Source organism: Aotus nancymaae, unplaced genomic scaffold (genome assembly GCF_030222135.1).
Source record: "Aotus nancymaae isolate 86718 unplaced genomic scaffold, 86718_ANA_hifiasm-v0.15.2.pri h1tg000099l, whole genome shotgun sequence".
NCBI classification, from domain to species: Eukaryota; Metazoa; Chordata; class Mammalia; order Primates; family Aotidae; genus Aotus; species Aotus nancymaae.
Genome location: NW_026988514.1, coordinates 7,252,263 through 7,268,170, shown reverse-complemented (window position 1 = coordinate 7,268,170; position 15,908 = coordinate 7,252,263). Strand labels below are relative to the sequence as shown.

General features: G+C 37.2%; 1 protein-coding gene and 1 pseudogene across 5 annotated transcripts in view; both read right to left on the bottom strand.

Moving 5' to 3' along the window:
- PARG (poly(ADP-ribose) glycohydrolase) overlaps positions 1-15,908 on the bottom strand; it is a 119,686-nt gene that overhangs the window by 71,773 nt on the left and 32,005 nt on the right. The gene's annotated exons all lie outside the window — the stretch shown is intronic.
- On the bottom strand, positions 87-11,701 carry LOC135271940 (peptidyl-prolyl cis-trans isomerase A-like; annotated as a pseudogene).

The window sequence follows — 15,908 nt, the reverse complement described above, 5'->3', positions numbered from 1 at the left end:
ATAGCTCACTGTAACCTTGAACTCCTGGGCTCAAAAAATCTTCCTGCCTCAACCTTCTGAGTAGCTAGGACTACAGGCCTTTTTACTTTTTTGTTGTTGTTGTTATTTAGTCTTTATTTCATAATCACAAACTTAACTCTGCAATCCAGCTAGGCATGGAAGGGAACAAGGAAAACATGGAACCCAAAGGGAACTGCAGCGAGAGCAGAGATTCTAGGATAGAAATGGGGTGGAGGGGTGTTCTCCTGAGCTACAGAAGGATTGGTCTGGTGGTTAAGACAAAATGTAAGGCAAACTTATTAGAGCTATCCACAGTCAGCAATGGCAATCTTCTTGCTGGTCTTGCCATTCCTGGACCCAAAGTGCTCCCTGGCATCTACAATACTCATGTCTTTTTTCACCTTGCCAAAGACCACATGCTTGCCATCCAGTCTTGGCAGTGCAGATGAAAAACTGGGAACCGTTTGTGTTGGGTCCGGTATTTGCCATGGACAAGATGCCAGGACCTGTATGCTTTAGGATGGAGTTCTCATCAAATTTCTCCCCATAGATGGACTTGCCACCAGTGCCATTATGGCATGTGAAGTCACTACCCTGACACATAAACCCTGGAATAATTCTGTGAAAGCAGGAACCCTTATAACCAAATCCTTTCCAGTGTTCAGAGCACAAAAGTTTTCTGCTGTCTTTGGAATCTTATCTGCAAAGCACTCAAAGGAGATGCGGCCCAAGGGCTCGCCGTTGATGGCAATGTCAAAGAACACAGTGGGGTTGACCATGGTTGATACTACAAGGCTCCAGGCGGTGACAGCATCTGCAAAGCTGTCTTTTTACTTTTTAAAACTCTTTATTCTGAAATAATTATAGATTCACAGGATGTTACAAAAATACTACAGAGGTAAAGTATACCTCTCACCCAGTTTCTCTCAATGGTTATATTTTAGATTACTATAACACACTAAAAATCAGGAATACCAGTACAATGTGTATGTGTCATTCTATGACATTTTATCACATGTACATTTGTGGAACCGCCACCAAAATCAAGATACAGAACTATTTCACTACAACAAAGATCTTGTACCACCCATTTATAGTCACACTCAGCTTCCTTCCTCTCACTATTCAACACCTAACAACCACTAATTTGTTTTCCATCTCAAAAATTTTGCCATGTTACATAAATGGAAACATATGAGTCCTTTGAAATTGACTTTTTAAAAATAGATCTTAATGCCCTTAAGAGCCATTCAAGTTACTACAAGTATCAATACTTCATTCCTTCTCATTACTAAGTAGTATTCCAGGGTATGAATGTAACAGTTTGTCTAGCAATTCAACTACTGAGAGGCACTTTGGTTGTTTTCAGTTTTGTACTACCATAAATAAAGCTACCTTTTACTCTCAACTCAGCTACATTGTTGTCTGAAATTACTTCCTGTAAACAGCACACTGTGTCATTTTTAAAACTCACTCTGACTTTTAATAGATGAATTTAGGTCATTTATGTTTAACGTAGTCTTTGATATGTTGAAACTTAAATCTGTTATTTCATTTTATTTCTTTTATCTGTTTTATTTTCCCTTCCTCCTATGGGTTACTTAAACATAGTTTAAAATTCCATTTTTGTTTATCTAAAATGTTTTTGATTGCATCTCTCTGAATAGATTTTTTTTTAGGAAAGTGGCTGCTGAAGGACTGCATTACATATAACTTATCAACATTTACTGGTGTCAACATTTCATCAGTTCCAGTAAAGTATAGACTTTACCTTCCTTTAAGTTCCTTTTCCCCTCTCCATTTATAATATAAATGTCTTCAATATTTCTTCTACATACATTGATAACTACACTAGACTTTTACAATTGAAAACAGTGCAAAAAGTCAAACACAATTTACAACATTCAAAAAAGTTTTTTAAAAGTTTGTTATATTTACTATATTTTTACACTTTATGTTGTTCTTTCTTCTTTCTTTATGTTCACTATTCTTTTATAATTTCTTTCCTGTTTCAGGAAATTTCCTTAGACATTATTTTATGGTAGGTCCACTGATGACAAGTTCTCTTTTCCTTCACCTGAGAACACTGTGGTTTTCCCTTCCTTTCTGTTCGAACTATATGTTAATTGGATATGGAATTCTGGGTTGACAGTTCTTTCCTTAGTCCTCAAAATTTTCTGCCACTTCTTTCTGGCCTCCATGTTTGCTGATGAGAAATCCACTGTCATTCAAACTGTTTTTCTGTACAGGTGTTGTGTCATTTCTCTCCTGCTGTTTCAAGATTTTTTCTTTGCCTTTGGTTTTAAGAAATGTGACTATAGTATGTCTCGGCATGAATTTCTTTGGGTTTATCCTACTTAATGTTTGGTCAGCTTCTTGAAACCGTAGATTCATGACTTTTACCAAGTTTTCAGCCATTATTTTTTTGAAATTTTTTCAGTCCTACCCTCTTTCCCTTTCTTTCCGTCCACATGATGACACAAATGCTGTATCTGAACTCTGGGTTTTGATTTTCATCTATTTTCTCACTGCTGTTCAGATTGAGTGATTTTTCTTCATTTTTCCAAGTTCACCGATTCCTTCCTCTATTACCCCCATTCTAAATTAAATCTGTCTATTCTATTTTAAAAATTAAGTTATTACATTTTTTTTGAAGAGAAAAAAAGGAAGAAAGAAAGAGAAAGAAAAAAAGAATGAAGAAGAGGAAGAAAAAGGAAGAGAAAGAGGGAGAGAGAACGTGAGTATTGCTTTATTGCCCAGGCTAGAATGCAGTCTAAAAATGGGAATTGAAAACCTCTTTTATGCCAATAATTGTGCTTAACAATGGAGACAGGAAGGAATAAGGGAAGAAAATAACAAACAAGCAGCCAACCAATACTTCATTTAAACCTATGAATTATGCAATTATTGAGGAGTGATTTACTTCCAATTATATAGTCACTTTTGGAATAGGTGTGATATGATACTGATAAGAATGTATGTTTTGTGTATTTGAAGTGGAGAGTTCTATAAATGTTTATTAAGTTTACTTGTTCCTGGTCTGAGTTCAAGTCCTGGATATCCTTGTTAATTTTCTATCTCGTTGATCAGTCTAATATTGACTGTGATGTTACAGTCTCCCACTATTATTGTGTGGGAGGCTAAGTCTCTTTATAAGTCATTAAGAACTTGTCTTATATATCTGGGTGCTCCTGTATTGGGTACGTGTATATATAGGATCGTTAGCTCTTCTTGTTGCATTGATCCTTTTACCATTATGTAATGTCCTTCTTTGCCTCTTTTGATCTTTGTTGCTTTAAAGTCTATATTATCAGAGGTGAGAATTGCAACTCCTGCTTTTTATTTGTTTATTTATGTTTGCTCTCCGTTTGGTTGGTAAATCTTCCTCTGTCCCTTTGTTTTGAGTCTTTGTGTATCACTGCATGTGAGATGGGTCTGGATACAGCCTACCCATGGGTTTTGGCTTTTTATCCAGTTAATAATATATATGAGTTTAATACTGCCATTTCATGCTAGCTGGATATATTTTTGGAAAGGCTGATACTGGTTGCTCCTTTATATGTATGGTGCTTCTTTCAGAAGCTTCTGCAAAGCAGGCCTGGTGATGGTGAAATCTCTCAGTACTTGCTTGTTTGCAAAAGATTTTATTTTTCCTTCGCTTTTGAAGCTCAGTTGGGCTGGATATGAAATTCTGGGTTGAAAGTTCTTTTCTTTAAGGATGTTGAATATTGGCCCCCACTCTTTTTTGGCTTGTAGGGTTTCTGCTGAGAAATCTGCTGTAAGTCTGATAGGCTTCCCTTTGTGGGTAACCTGATTTTTCTCTCTGGCTGCTCTTAGTATTTTCTCCTTCATTTCAACCCTAATGAATCTGACGATTATGTGCCTTGGGGTTGGTCTTCTTGAGGAATATCTTTGTGGTGTTCTCTGTATTACCTGGAGTTGAATATTGTCCTGTCTTACTAGGTTGGGAAAGTTTTCCTGAATAATCTCCTGAAGAGTATTTTCCAACTTGGATTCATTCTCTTCATCACATTCAGGTACACCTATCAAACGTAGATTAAGTCTTTTCACATAGTCCCATATTTCTTGGAGACTTTGCTCATTCTTTTTTATCCTTTTTTCTCTAATCTTGACTTCTCGTTTTATTTCGTTAAGTTGGTCTTCGAACTCTGATATCCTTTCTTCTGCTTGATCAATTTGACGGTTAAAACTTGTGTATACTTCGCGAAGTTCTTGTGTTGTTTTTCAGCTCCATTAATTCACCTATATTCCTCTCCAAATTGTCTATTCTTGTTAGCATTTCGTCAAACTTTTTTTCAAAGTTCTTAGTTTCTTTGCATTGGGTTAGAACAAGTTCTTTTAATTCACAGAAGTTTCTTATCATCCACCTTCTGAAGCCTACTTCTGTTAATGGAACGCACTCGTTCTCCATCAGGGCTTGTTCCATTGCTGATGAGGAACTGTGATCCCCTGTAGAGGGAGAGGCATTCTGATTTTGGGTATTCTCAGCCTTTTTACTCTGGTTTCTTCCCATCATTGTAAATTTATCCACCTGTCGTCTTTGTGATTTCCAACTTTCAAATTAGGTTTCTGAGTGGACATCCAACTTGTTGATTCCCAGCGCCGAAATCTGAGCAAGCCACTGCGCCGGCCAAAACAGCGGTGTTAAGATTGATGGTGCTTTTCTGCCCAGGAATCGGCCAAAAGGGGACCCAGTCCTGCTCACTCTGCACCAAGAACTGCCGCGCTGAGGCGCCAGCAAAACCACCGCGCCAGCCACAAGAGTCGTGCTGGCGACCCGTGGGGCTCCTCCGCTGGGAATCTCCTGGTCCGTGAGCAACAAAAATTTGTCTGAAAGTGTGGCGTCCTCTCGTTCTCTGCACTTTCACTCGGAGCTACAATCCCGAGCTGCTACTGGTCAGCCATCTTGGATCTTTCTCCCACATTTTTCAGTTCTAAAATTTTCATTAGGTTTCTTTTGATAGCTTTTTTTTTCCTTTTCTGGGACTTTCTATTTTTTCATTTGTTTCAAGCATGTTTATAATTGCTCAGCCTTCTTGTGGTGGCTACTTTAAAATCATTGTCAGATAATTCTAACATCTGTGTTCTCTTGGGGTTGGTGTCTATTGATGTTCATTTTTCATTTCAGTTGAGATTTTCCTGATTCTTTTCTGGTTTTGAGTGGCTTTATACTGAAATTTGGATATTTGGGGTACTATGAATGTTTGTATCTTATTTAAATCTTCAGCCACAGCAGGCCTTCTGTGACACTGTGCCAGCGGGAGAATGGGACAGCTACTTCATTACTAGCAACTGAGGGTAAAAATTCATGTTCCCCAGTCAGCCTTTAGTACCCAAAGTGGAAAGTGGGGGAGGTACCTTGATAGTGCTGGGTTGGGGTAAGAGTTCAAGCTCCCCATTAGGTCTTTACTGGTATTACCTTGGTACCATGTACTCTCCTAGGGTCCTATAGTCCCTAGCTGGTCAATGGTCTTCTACCTTTCAGAGTCTTATGTTTGTTTTACATACAAGGTCCTGTGTTTTTTGCTCTACTTAGTGGGAAGGACAGAGAGAAGTGCCTATTCAAACATGTTAAACCTAAAGATATTAAACCTTAAGCGTCTTAACAGGCTGACACGTCTCCTTTGGGTACCCATCCTTGTCTTTTCAAACTGACAGGAGTGGCTGCTGCGGTGCTCTGCTGACAAGCTTTACAATATTGCTTATTTATCTGATGAAGCATTATTGCACTATACTTCTTCACAACTGTCAACACTCCAGACTTATGTCTAATGTTGCTTTGGAAACACATAAGATAACCTAAAAATGTCATTTGAGAACATAAGCAACTCAACTACTATTTGAGATGGAATGCATAATCTAAAATGTCACCATGACCTTATAACCTGTACAGTGCAAACTGGGATACAAGTAGGGAAAAGTTATTTTAAAATGTACATCATTTCTTAACTTCAAGAAAAGCAGGAGCCATTGGTCAAATATTCTATAACAATTAAAGAAAAATAAACATATTACTTATTATGATGATAATAATGGTTATAAGGAAGTTAAGCATTTCATGATGGTAAAAAAGAAAGCTGTATTAAATTCTCTCACAAGTAAAACCCTGCCCTCTACTGGATAGTCTGCATAGACAATTACATGCAGTAAGTGTCTTGATCTCGTGTGTGTGCAGCAACTTTTTATTCTAGTCCCACAAATTGGCTATATATATATATATATATATTTCAGTCAGAACTGATATGTAAATTTCAAAATTATACTGCTATTTTGCCTATCTCCTCTCTTTAGATTACAGATCTGTTCATTCATTCAATTGTATGGTAAATAAATACCTGAGAAACTATTATGTGCCAGGAATTGTGCCAGAAGATGACAAAACAGTGAACAGTAACAGACGTGGTCACTGACCTCATGAATCTCATGGCACAAAGTCCTATCCTGTCCCTGTGACCCCCAATACATCAGCCCTAACCTTGGAGGACAGTAATAACTGCAACCTCATCATAATGACTGTGAAGAGGCTATTTTTTTTCTTCTCTCAATAAATAGAAACATGGACAAGCTACTAAAATAAAGAAACGAAATGTTCCAAACATCAAAACATTATAAATTATTTAAATATCTACAAACATACAAATACAAAAGAGATATTTACTTATTTCTTCTTTCTTTGAATACCTGATTAACTACATAAATCTGTTAAATGTGCTCTAATATTTATAAAAGACATATTTATATATGACTAAGTACCATACCTGACATATAGAAAGTACTAAATATTGACTACCGAACTTTGAATTAATAAGTGAAATTTGTAGCTCACAAAATGAGAAAACCAGTGTAATTTCAATAAAATAAAATATTTCTACAGATCTTTTTCAAACAATTCAGAGCAAACAGCTTTTAAAAAGTAGTCACAAATCAATGAATATAAGAAATACCACAAGCTGCTCCGTTTTCTCCATTGGTCTAAACCTAGTTATATTCTACTAAATTGTGAAAAGTTACTAACAATCTTCTTTAATAAAAGAAATCAAAATTTATATGAAAAGTCTAGGACATGAAACTTTAATTAATAGACAATTTTTCAATAAGAAGTACACCACTCCAAAATCTAAATAGCAAAAAGGAAATATCCTCATAATCCTATGTTCCTCACATATGTGTGTATATATATATATTTTATTTATTTATTTATTTATTTATTTTGAGATAGAGTCTCACTCTGTCACCCAGGCTCGAGTGCAGTGGAATGATCTCAGCTTACTGCAACTTTCGCCTCCCAGGTTTAAGCAATTCTCCTGCCTCAGCCTCCTGAGTAACTAGGACTACAGGCACGTGCCACCATGCTTGGCTAATTTTTGTATTTTTAGTAGAAATGGGGTTTCGCCATGTTGGCCAGGCTGATCTCAAATTCCTAACCACAGGTGATCCACCTGTTTCAGCCTCCCAAAGAGCCTGTGATACTGAAGATGGGTGATGGGTATAAGGAGGTTCATTACTCTATTTTAATTTTAATTTTTTTTTTGAGACGAAGTTTCGCTCTTGTTACCCAGGCTGGAGTGCAATGGCGCAATCTCAGCTCACCACAACCTCCACCTCCTGGGTTCAAGCAATTCTCCTGCCTCAGCCTCCCAAGTAGCTGGAACTACAGGTGTGCACCATCATGCCCAGATAATTTTTGTATTTTTTTGTTCTTTTTTTTGAGACGGAGTTTTGCTCTTGTTACCCAGGCTGGAGTGCAATGGTGCAATCTCGGCTCACCACAACCTCCGCCTGGGTTTAGGCAATTCTCCTGCCTCAGCCTCCTGAATAGCTGGGATTACAGGCACACGCCACCGTGCCCAGCTAATTTTTTGTATTTTTAGTAGAGACGGGGTTTCACCATGTTGACCGGGATGGTCTCGATCTCGTGACCTCGTGATCCACCCACCTCGGCCTCCCAAAGTGCTGGGGTTATAGGCGTGAGCCACTGCGCCCGGTCCCTATTTTATTTTTGTATATGTCTGAAATGCTCCTTAAAAAAAAATGTCCTGGCCAGGCCTGGTGGCTCAGCGCCTGTAATCCCAACACTTTGGGAGGTCGAGGTGGGCAGATGACCTATGTTCCTAATATTAATATAACCAATATTTACATCTAAGTTTCTTTTTCCTCTTACAAAGGTGCATTTATCAGTTGAAATTATGTTGCTCAATTTAGTATATTTTTCTCATCTAATATGATAAAAAAGGCATTTTTTACATCACTAAAGGCAGAATGTTTTTTAAAATGTCATTTATTTCCACTGAAGAAAGTTTATGTAAACAAAAAATAAAGAAATATTACCCATAAACCTACTGCCAAGCTATCCTCTTTTCAGACATAAACTGATGCATATTTCCTTCCCAAACTTTTTCTGAGAACTTAGGTATGTGTGTATATAAACACATAGTTTTTGCTATGTGAATTTTAAAAATATTATACTTTTCTGCAACTTGTTTTTGCCTTAAGAGAAAGCCTAAAGTCTTTCCATATTATACAATGATAAATGCTACATAGTATTCCAATGTAGAGATGTACAATAATTTTTGTAATCATTCCTCATTAATAACCATTTTTCTCAACATTATAAAAACTTTCAAAAATACAGCAAGTTTAAATAACTATATACTGAACACCCAAATACTATTTAATTTCTATGATTAACATTTTATATTTGCTTTTGTCATGTTGTCATCTGTCCATTCTTCTAACCATGTATCAATGCATTTTTAAATGCATTTTGGGGTAAGTTACAGGCATCAGTAAACTCCACCCCATCACTTCAGCTTGCATATCAACAACTAGGGTTCAGGCTGGGCGTGGTGGCTCATGCCCATAATCCCAGCACTTTAGGAGGCCAAAGCAGATGGATCACTTGAGGTCAGGAGTTCAAGACTAGCCTGGGCAAAATGGTGAAACTCCATCTCTACTAAAAACACAAAAATTTTATTGTATGATTACACCACAATTTGTTTATTCATTCTCTGTTGATAGATACCTGGGCTGTTCTCAGGTTTTGGCTATTATAAGCTGCTATAAACATTCTTCTACAAATCCTTTTAGGTGCATATATTTTCATTTCTCATAGGTAGGTACAGAAAGAGTGAAATTAATGGGTAACAGGGTAAATATATGTTTAGTTTTCTAAAAAACAGCCAGACCTTTTTCCAACATTGTAGTACATTTTAAACTCCCAACAACAAAGTATTAGAGTTGCAATTGCTCCATATCTCTACCTACATTTGGTCTTTTAAATTTTAGCCTTTTTAGTGCCTGTATGCTAATTAATATCTTATTCTACTTGTAACTGGCATTTCTCCAGTGACAAATGATATCAAGCATTTTTTAATGTGCTTTTTGGCCATTTGTATACCTTCCTTTGTGAAATGTCTTCTAAACTCTTGCTCATTTTCTAATAAGGTTGGCTGTCATTTTATTTTTCAATTGTGGTTCTTTATATATTCCGGATCTATGTCCCTTGTCAGATAAAAATTGTGCAAATATTTCTCCCTGTCTTAACATTTATTTATTTCTATTTATTTATCTGAGACAGGATCTCACTGTGTCACCAAAGCTAGATTATAGTGATGCAATCACAACTCACTGCAGTATTGACCTCGTGGGCATTGATCCTCCTATCCTCAGCCACCCAAGTAGCTGGGACTACAGGTGTGCATCACCATGCCTGGCTAATTTTTGGATTTTTAATAGAAACCGGGTTTTGCCATATTGCCCAGGCTGGTCTCAAACTCCTGGGCTCAAGCAATGCATCTGCCTCAGCCTCCCAAAGTGCTGAGATTACAGGTGTGAGCCACAACACCTGGCCTCCAAGTGATCCTTCCACCTCCGCCTCCCAAGTAGCTGGGACAACTGGCATGTGCCACCATGCTCAGCTAATTAAAAAAATTTTTTTTGTAGAGACAGGGTCTCCCTATGTTGTCCAGGCAGGTCTTGAACTCCTGGGCCCAAGCAATCCCTCTGCCTTGAACTCCCAAAGTGCTGGGATAACAGACATGAGCCACTGAGCCTGGCATCCCTGTCTTTAGCTTGCCTATTTTCCCAATGTCCTTTCATCACAATTATTTATGAATTTCTTCTTTTATAGCTAATGTTTCCCATGTCCTAGGAAATCTTTGTCCACTCCTAAGCTACAAAGATGTCTTCTTCTAGAAGCGTTATAGTTTTTGCTTTTACAGTTAGAATTAGAATTATTTTCTATGTATAGTGTGTGGGAAGGGGGGTTTTTTTTTTTTTAAGCCCACATGGAAATCCAGTTTCACCAGCACCATTTGTTGAAAAGACATTTCTTTTCCCTTGTATTGCTTTGGCACCTTTGTTGAAAATCAAATAACTGTATAAACATAGATCTGTTTCTGGGTTTACTACTTGGTTCCATTGATCAACTTGATTGTTATGTCAGTATCTCACTATATTTGTTTCTTTGAGCTGCTGTGACAAAGAACCACAAACCAGGTGGCATAAAACAACAAAAATTTATTATCTCATAGTTCTGGAGACTAGAAATCTGAAATCAAGTTTTTGGTAATAGCATGTTCCCTATGAAGGCTCTAAGGAAGAATGCTTCCTGGCCTCTTCCTAGCTTCTGGTAGCTTCTGATAATCCTTGGGGTTCCATTACATTCAGATACATCACTTCAGTCTCTAATTCCATCATCATATAAGCTTTTTCCCTCAGTGTCTTTGTCTCTGTGTCCTTTCCTTCTCACATAAGGATACTAGTCATTGATTTAAGGTACACCATAATCCTGTGTAGCCTCATCTTAACTAGTTGCATCTACAAAGACTGTATTTCCAGATAAAGCCACATCCTGAGAGTCCAGGTGGACATGAATTTTGGGGGACACTATTCAACTCACTACACATACTGTCTTGGTTACTGTAGTCTTATTGTAAGCAACCAAAACAATATAAGTCTGCAAACTCTGTCCTACTTATTTACAATTTCTTTGTAAATAAGGGTCCTTTGTGCTTCAACATAAATTTTAGGAATCAGATTTGCATTTTCTACAAAAAGCCTGCTTGATATTATGATTGGAACTGCACATAGGGAGAACTGACATCTTAACCACACTGAGCCATCCAGTCCATGAACGTGGTATATATTTTATTATTCAGGTTTTCTTCAATTTCTCTCAGCAATGTTTTACGGTCTTCAAGGCACTGGTCTTATACATTTTTTGTTAAATTTATTTCTAAGTATTTTATGTTTTTTAGTGCCATTTTTGATGAAATTTTAAAAATTTCATTTACTGTGAGTATATAAAAATATGATTTTTGTATACTGACCTTATGTCTTGCTAAACAAATTAGTTAAATATATTAGTTCTAATAGTTACTTTCTAGGTTCCTTGGGTTTTTCTGCATAAACAAACACTGTCAACTGCAAAAAGAAACAGTTTTACTTCTTTCTTTCTGACTTTCAAACATTTTATTTCTTTTTCTTCCTTTACTACATTGGCTAGGATTTCTACTTCAATGCTAATAAGAATGAAGAGAGTGGGTATTCTTGCTTTTTCCCCAATCTTTGGGAAGAGCATTTCATATTTCACCATGAAGCATGATTTCAGCAGGTTTTTCATAGATACTCTTCTTTTTTTTGAGACAGAGTCTTACCCTGTTGCCCAGATTGGAGTGCAATGGCATGATCTCAGCTCACTGCAACCTCCACCTCCCAGGTTCAAGCAGTTTTCTGCCTCAGCCTCCCAAGTAGCTGGGACTACAGGTGCACACTACCATGCCCAGCTAATTTTTGTAGTTTTAGTAGAGATGGGGTTTCACTATGTTGGTCAGGCTGGTCTCAAACTCCTGACCTCAGGTGACCTGCTCACCTCGGTCTCCCAGAGTGCTAGGATTACAGGTGTGAACCACCACACCCAGCCTGCTAATAGTTCTTTATTCTGAATGGTTACTAAATTTTGTCAAGTGCTTATTCCACATCTATCAAAATAATCATATGGCTTTAAAAATATAAATCCAATCCTGAATTTCTGAGATAAACGCTGCTAAGTAATGATGTATTATCCTTTTTACATATTTCTGGATTTCACTTGCTAGTATTTTATAAAATCTTTGTCACATACTAGTATCGGAGGTATGTTGGCTTTATAAATGAGTTGGAAAATGCTTCCTACTCCTCTCTTCTCTGCGTTCTGTCAACTTAGTATTATATCTTCCTTATATGTTTGAGAGAATTGATCAGTGAAAACATCTTGGCCTACACAGTGACCAATGTTTAATTGGGCATATTTTACTAGGTATGCTTTGTCTCTCATATATGTTAAAATAGTCTACCTTAACTGTCATGAAACCACTAGTTTTATTATTTTTATTTTTTAATATCTAGAATAGTATACTTGAGTCCCTTTTTCAGTTTTATCTTTATCCTTTCTGTCACTCATGTGCTATTCTCCAGTGATACTTAACTATTTGCACCTCCCTAATGTACCATACTGACTTCATCATATACTATGATCAAATCACAACCTTTTAAACCTATTTTCTCACTTATAAAATGAAAATATCTTGCAGAGATGTGGTCAGAACTATAAGCTTCTCAACAAATAACAGCTAATGTGATGATGATGATGATGATGATGATACATTTATTTTACTCTCTGTCTTGTTTAACATTTTACTACCATTAAACCACAAATTGTGCTTCAGGACTTAGTCTACATCTCCTTGGGAAGCCTTCACTGACTGCCTGGCTACCCCTTACTCTATGACTCTAGAGCTAAATGCACATACTTGCATTAGAACACTTACTGCAGTTATTACAATTATTTATCTGCATTTTTGTCCTCCAATCTGTGAAACACAAAAAAAGCAGAGATTTTATTTTAAACATCTTGTGACCCCCTGTACCAAGCATAGTATTTAGTGCTCATTATTTGCTGAATAAAGAGTTGATAAAACCAAAAACATTGCATCTTATCTTCAAAGTCTCCTTGCATAGAAAGGATAAGGACATCTAGAGAGACTAAAGCTCCAAGAAACAAAGCAATTTGCCCACATTCAGAAACTTAGTGGTGGCTGGAGGTGGTGGCTCATGCCTATAATCCCAGCACTTTGGGAGGCAAAAGTAGGTGGATCGCTTGAGGTCAGGAGTTCGAGACCACCCTGGCCAAGGTGGTGAAACCCCATCTCTACTAAAAATACAAAACTTAGCTGAGTATGGTGGCCTACACCTGTAGTCCCAGCTATTTGGGTGGCTGAGCCATGAGAATCTCTTGAACCCGGGACACGAAGGTTGTAGGGAGCCAAGATCATGCCACTGCATGATCTTGCAGCCTGGGTGTCAGAGCGAGCCTCTGTCTCAAAAAAAAAAAAAAAAAAAAAAAAAAATCAAAAAAACATCAGGACTAGGTTCACAAGAAAGGGTATAAAAGAAGTACTGGCCAAGAAACTAGAAGACTAGTTATAGGCCCAGATCTGCATTTACTCTCTGTAGTAACCACAGAAAAATCCCTAAATTATTTATTTCCTCATCCATAATAAGGATAATGTACTATAACTTAAAGAGTTATGAAAGCTCTCAGATATAATAGTGTTTTATAAATTCTAAAGCTCCATATATAAATGCAAAGTATTAATATCTAATGGGCCAGTAATTCACAAACTTTCTAGAGCCTCCTTCTTCTTTTATCACCCCCATATCAATTAACTGCCAAGTCCTATATTGATTGATCCGGCAGGATCTCACTTATTTATTACCTCAACTTAATCACTACTAAACTACCCTCAGCCCCTCATCCAGTCTCATCAAGATTACTACAATAATCTAACTGCTGCTCTGCTGATAGCCCATCTTCAGTTTCTGCCCAAGTATACTCTGGTGTGCTTCTGCTCCACTTCAAAGCTTTGAATGGCTTTTTGATACCTTTTCAATACAGAATAAATCCCTTGAACTAACAGTCAAGCTCCCTTATCCTAGAGGCTTATCTAGTCTCATTCAGCACACATATAACATACACACACACTAACTCTACCTTCTGTGCCTCCTACATAATAGGAAACTCAGAAATTCACTATTCTATATTATCTACTTGTGCTGCTACAGATACGATCCTGGAATATCTTCCCTCCTTAACTCCAAAACTTATCCCACCTTTTGATCTTGCTCAAACAACAGTCTGCTTCAAGTCTATCCAAATTTCCCCTCCAGCTAAAAAGTAATTCTCCCTCTTGTAATTTATTTGCACTTTTTTTTTCACAAGACAATTAAGACTTTCTGCTTTCTGTTGTTATTTATGAACGTGCCTTCTAGCCCTTACTAGACGTTCCTTTAAGATTTATGATTGATTCACCATTCCTACAACAGTGATGCTCATATGTAACACTGTCAATAAAAATATTTTAAATTAACTGACACTTTCTATCTGGGTTAGCTGATTTTACAAAGCTCATCCTCTTCCTTTCCATCGCCATTCAGAAACTCTATTGCTTAGCAAAAAATTATAGTTTTGTTTTATTTAAGTTAATTAAACTGTCTATAGGCTGAGCTTTCTATACTGGAGCTACCTCTAAGGTTTCCCAAGTCTAAAACACAGGCTCACATTTCAAAAATTGAAAGTACAAAAAAATTAAATGTTAGAGGAAAAGCAATCATACTACTAAATTATGTAAGGGTAAAAAAAAATCAGCTGGAGAAGGTGAACATTTCTAATATTTATCTGTGCACAACTCAGGCTGACACCTTGAAGAGAATGATGTGACAGCTCACAAGAAAACACTCACTCATTCCTCTTAATTTTTGAAGGCTCATGAAAGTCTGACAGACCAGCCACAGGGTGATCTCTCATGTGTATCGCCCATGACAATTATGGCTTCAATAAAAATGGTCTCCATTTTTAATAAACTCCAATTGGTTTTCAGGAAATAGGCTAACATGTTCATATTTAAGAAGGCATATTTCACCAATTAGCAGCTAACTACTTCATGGACCTAAATAAGACTGTGCATGGAGAGGTACAAAATCAATGTGGTAACAGAGGGCAAAGTAATGTGAAAGGCTGAATCCAGGGGGCAACTGTGGTGACACATGCAAAGGGCTGTGCTGAGAATCACCCTGCCCCCCTACTTCCTTCTGGTTTGATTTGGTTTTCCTCTTCAAACAGCTATTAAAAGTCTCCCTATGAATTTTCAAAGTGTTATGACTCAAATCTCAGAAATGCTGATAAAAATCTTAGTTCATTATAAGCACTTGAAATGATTTGCCCTAACGATAGATAAATGAGATACACCTAATTTTTAAAGTATTCTGTAATTCACGCTGGAAATAACCTGCAGGTGTCCTTACATTAATTTGATAGCTGCTTAATATGGGATAACTGGGCTGCTAAATAGACATTTTGTTTCCTCCCCATCAAGGGTTGCCAACAGAAGGGGGGAAAGAGGAAAAGGAGTGCTAAGCAATGGAATCTCCTTTCATTCTTAGTCTCCACTCCTATGGCCCAGCTGTCACCAGCTAGTACAGGGACAAAGGAGGAGGAATGAAGGGAGAAGAGTCCTCCTGCCAATCCTCACCACCACCTTACTTCCAGTCTCTCCTATGCACTGCTGTGTTTCTAGTGACAGAACTCTGCATTAGTTTTTCACTTCAGAAAACAAACCACCAGAGGGTTAAAATTACAGGCTTTTCTGGATGTGGTGGAAATTTCACCATCATGACTCGTAATTCCAAATAATTAACAACTAGTCTGGGAACACAATCAGATTAGGAAGACTATCTTCATCCAATTCTTGAACAAAATATGCCTCTAATAAAAAACAGTCACACTATTTTCCTACACAAACTTCATTAAACATGAAGAATAGAATTGTGTCGGTTTATAAAACATGAAG